The sequence below is a fragment of the Etheostoma spectabile genome, chromosome 20 (genome assembly GCF_008692095.1).
Source record: "Etheostoma spectabile isolate EspeVRDwgs_2016 chromosome 20, UIUC_Espe_1.0, whole genome shotgun sequence".
Classification (NCBI taxonomy): domain Eukaryota; kingdom Metazoa; phylum Chordata; class Actinopteri; order Perciformes; family Percidae; genus Etheostoma; species Etheostoma spectabile.
The window spans coordinates 13,851,305-13,855,860 of record NC_045752.1 but is presented as its reverse complement, the minus strand read 5'-3'; the positions used below and the strand labels follow the sequence as shown (position 1 = coordinate 13,855,860).

The 4,556-nt window shown below is 43.0% G+C and overlaps 1 long non-coding RNA gene across 1 annotated transcript in view; it reads right to left on the bottom strand.

The window, feature by feature from the left end:
- Nucleotides 1-2,517, bottom strand: part of LOC116670460 (uncharacterized) — an 8,686-nt gene extending 6,169 nt beyond the window's left edge. Inside the window, exon 1 of the long non-coding RNA XR_004327029.1 lies at nt 2,380-2,517. This is a non-coding gene — a long non-coding RNA (uncharacterized LOC116670460). The remainder of the gene's footprint in view (nt 1-2,379) is intronic.
- Nucleotides 2,518-4,556: the final 2,039 nt, after the last annotated feature.

Genomic DNA, 4,556 nt, shown 5'->3' with positions numbered 1-4,556 from the left:
TATATATATATATATATATATATATATATATGTGTGTGTGTGTGTGTGTTTGTGTGTGTGTGACAAACTAACATAAAAACACAAATTAATCAGATGTTAGATTTTTTTTTCAAATTAGATAATGTATCTATACTGTATGTAGTTGCTACACATTTGAATTAACCACAGTTGTTACATTTGTTTTTACAATCATATGAAATAATGAAATTTGATGTGTGTGTGTAGGAATACATACTGTTGCATTATCTCTCTATCTCCCTCTCACTCCACAGCTGTCGCCAGAACTCCCCCACCCCACACACCCTCTCTTGCATCAGGGTGTGGGTGCAGCGGGTGCAGTGGGGGCCTTGGCCCTGACGAGGCTGAGAAGGGATCCACTGCTGTGCTAAGCCTCTGGCTCCCCGCGCCCTCCCCACCTCCTCACATCATGAATAATGGAACAGAGAAATACATTTATCTTTTAATAGCCCCGGCCCCCTGGCTGAGACTGTTCAGTCTGGCCCAAACCGCCACAGCACAGGGCTGAGGTTTCTGAACACACCCCCTCGCCCCCACGCCACACCACCCCACCCGTGATTGTCTCTGCTCCTTTTGAAGTTGGGTGCTTCTTAGTGTCCTAGAGATGGGTAATCAGGCTTGATTTTTGAAGGTTCAGGCCATCTTTTGAAGGGGCGGTCATCCCCAAGTTCATCCAAGGAGGGCCACGCTCATGGTCTGTGTAAGAATTACTGTAATTTTATCAGAAATATTCACTGCCCAGTTTATTTTTTTTTATTATTATATTTAAACAGGTGAACAAAACTGGACTCAAAAAAAGTAGAAGAAGAGAGCATTTTGATCGTGGTGCGAATATAGTAACAGGATTGTGTAAAACGAAGGCTTCTGTCATTGAGTCAAATGTGAAGCCTTTAGAGAAATGTTTAACTGAATCTGGATTATTGAGACAATGTGGGCTGTGAAGGTCATCCTGTTTTTCATGACGTGCTAAATATTTGTCTTTTGAACCTCCTGCCTCGAAGATGAATACCTTTGTTTTTGAAGAAATCAAAAAGTAACATATGCCTTTGTATATATTTTCTATGAAATTATATATTTTTATTATAATGGTGAGTTTTTACAATGAGAAAACACACACACACACACACAGACGCAAATTGATGCACCTCAAACAAATCTAATACAGTTTGCATAATTACTATAAATACTAAAACTAAATATGTGCATCAAATAAAGACATTGTCCATCTCTATTGCCACAATATTTCTAATGAGATACCATGATTTCAAATCAGACGGGCTCCTAATGCGCTACATATCGGATCACCATAATGTGGGAATAACACTGTCTTTCTCTATTTAACAAGGATCAGGAGGATTTCAGTGCAGCCTCCCCGTCCATGTTGCTTACACATCTGTGTGTGAGGGCTCTGGGGAAAGTGTGGCTGGATGCCTTAACCCTTGTTTGTCTACGCTGATTTAAGATTTAAACAGCCCTCACTGTGTCACTTGCAGTAAAAAGAAAGGGACTGAATCAGCCAGCAGTGAATCTGATAGTCATCCAAGTAGGTCATTTATAGAACAATTATTCACACAATGTTTTTTTCATCCCAGTGAGGGATTCGTTTTTTGTTTTTTTTTGACTGACCTTTTTTAATTAAATACATGTATAAAGTTACAAATGACACTTTTGTAAAGGATCCTTTTATTTTAAAAGCTGCCTTTAAAATAAGTAGTTTTGAGTTTCTGTGTATTCTTTGTAAAAAAAAAACAATTTTCTATATTTTGTATTCTTACTTTTTTTTTAATAATAAAAAAAGGAATTTTGTGTTTTTACGGAATTTTACGGAGCGCTAATGTTTATGTATGTGTTAGTGCACATTTTTGGAACACAAAAACATTTGTACTGTATTTCCCCATTACCTAGCAGGCGATTTCTTTCATCACGTTTTTTTCTTTTAAATTTACTTTCAGGTTTGTTGGTGCACTAAAGATAAATAGGCACAATGTAGGAGTCAAAAATACCAATGTACAATATGAGAGACTTTTATGTCAGATATTTTATGTCACTAACTTGCGATCAGATTATCACATTACTGAAAATACAGGAAACAAAACACACTTGAAAAACACTAAAGCTGACATCACTTTTTCAGCCAACAATAACAAGTTCAAGCACACACTTCTTCCCAACATGCCCTCTCCTCCCCTTCTCCCAATACACACACGCACACACACACACACACACACACACACACACACACACACACACAAGCACGCACGCACGCACACACGCACACACACACACACATACACAGTGCAACCTAAATCTCTTTTCTCCATATCTGCACACACAACCCATCCGGCACCAAACCCTTCTTACCCACCACTCCCCGGCACCCAAAGCCTTCAAGCAGCTCTGGGCTTGTGTAGTCATGCGTAAGTTGCCCAGCGTTGGGGATGAGGCCCTGCTAGCCGTAGCGCTAGCTGGGTCCTAGCCAGCAACTCCTCAGCTCCCTGCTCTGCTCTATGGAAGGCAGAGAAGCTGAAAGCACCATTTATCATCACTTGTGTGGGCAGCATCACCACGGCAACGCTCAGGCTGGCAAATGCCACTGCTGTGAATACTAATGAGGCTCTTGGCAGGCCTGCGTTGGCGTCAATGGGGCCAGGGTTGTACACAAAACAGGAGTCCGTATACTTGTGGGGTCCGGACAGTTTTTGTGGGGCCAAAATGCTGGACCCCCAAATTTAAAGGCTGTTTGAGGGGTAAGACTTGGTTTTAGGATTACGGTTAGAATTAGGTTATGGTTAGGTGAGGTAAGGGTTAAGGTTAGATATTTTGTTGTGATGGTTATTGTTAAGGTATGGGGCTGGGAATGCATTATGTCAATGACAGGTTCCCACAAAGATAGTAAGATGCACCGTGTGTGTGTGTGTGTGTGTGGTGTGTGTGTGTGTGTGTGTGTGTGTTTGTGTTGTGGTGTGTGTGTGTGTGTGTGTGTGTGTGTGTGTGTGTGTGTGTGTGTGCGTGTTTGTGTGTGCATGTGCGCGAGCCAGTGCTAGGCTCTGGGAGGGCTACAGTAGAGGTAAACAGTCCAAAAGAAATCAATTAAGTGTTTCCACAGTGTTTGGCAAGCCCTCTAATCTTCGGCAGCACATTTTAAAATAAGGGCAGAATCTGCCTTTAATACCTCCTCTGCTTTCTGCATGACAATAAACAAGCAGGCAACAAAAAACAGCCGAGCACACCCGAGCTTAGCTAAGTCCTACAGTTTGTACTTTGAGAAAACACAAGTGAAGTCATTATTCCAGAGTTATTTAGCTTTCTTTCAAATGCAGAATGTATGTTTCTTACAACTGGACATTAAATACAAACAATTATTTCCTCAAGGTTTCATCTAGGAACATAATGTTTACAGGTGAAATAATCTTAAATGATTTAAAGTTGTGTTGTGAATCCCGGAATAGAGACTGCACGGCATTTGTAATGACCAGTGTTCTGCCAATGGCGTACATCTGCCTTATAGCTACTGACAAAAGCTTTTAGTTTCAATGGGGCCTTCACATTGTCACCTGTCAAAGATGCTCTTCCTCTCTCTGTTTCTCTGTGACTCTTATGAGAGAGTGATGCTGTGAATAAATTGGGCTGGAGCATGCCTGCTCCGCTCTTTATTGATTCAGGCACTTTGATTGAACAGGGATCTAATCAATTCTTCAGTGGTAGTGAGATGCCAGAGTAAAATTATTCTTAGCCAAACCCTTCAAACGACTTGTCATTAATTTGCCTCTTTACTGGCACTTGTTTGCAGGGAACGAGATGCGTTTTGGGCTTCCTCTGTCTATTAGCAGGGTTGTGCTCCTGGGATTTTCATGGGCTGCTAAGCTTGGGGTGTGTGTGTGTGTGTGTGTGTTTGTGTACAAATCTGTGTTTATGCGTATGTGAACTGGGGGTGATTGGGCACACTATGCTTGCTCATCCTTACAGAGTGACTTATTAGTGCTAATTGGGAAGGACAGTTCAAACGAGCACAGAGGAGTGGTTGTCACACAAGCGTGACATGAGTGTAGAGAGGCAGGCGGTGCTGGGTGCTCTTTCCAGTTTCAGCCCTCCCTTTTCCCAAACCCAGCCCTCCCTGTGTCTCCTCCTCCCTGGACCCCAACACCCCCCACTCCCTCCCCTCCTGGCTGTCCCTGGCCCCTGGCCTGGACCCGCAGAGTGGCCACAGAGTGGGCTCTTTGTCTGGACACGGCCATTAGCAGTCAGCAGACTTCAGAAATGTGAGCGGGACAAGGCAGTGGACAGAGGCGCAGACAGAAACACGGCTGTCTGAGACACTTAGGAAGTCAACAGCTGACGGAAGGGCCAACACAAAGGAGGAGCTGCTGAAGCATGGGGAGCGTGATCTGCATAGAATATAGACCTCCCTCCATTCGCTTGTGCACTTCGTGGCGAGCACACGTAAACAGCTACATGAATCCACACATACACATTATGCACATGAAAATGCCTGATATTCTACAGAAGAAGGCAAACACAGGCATGTGCACATGCACGCA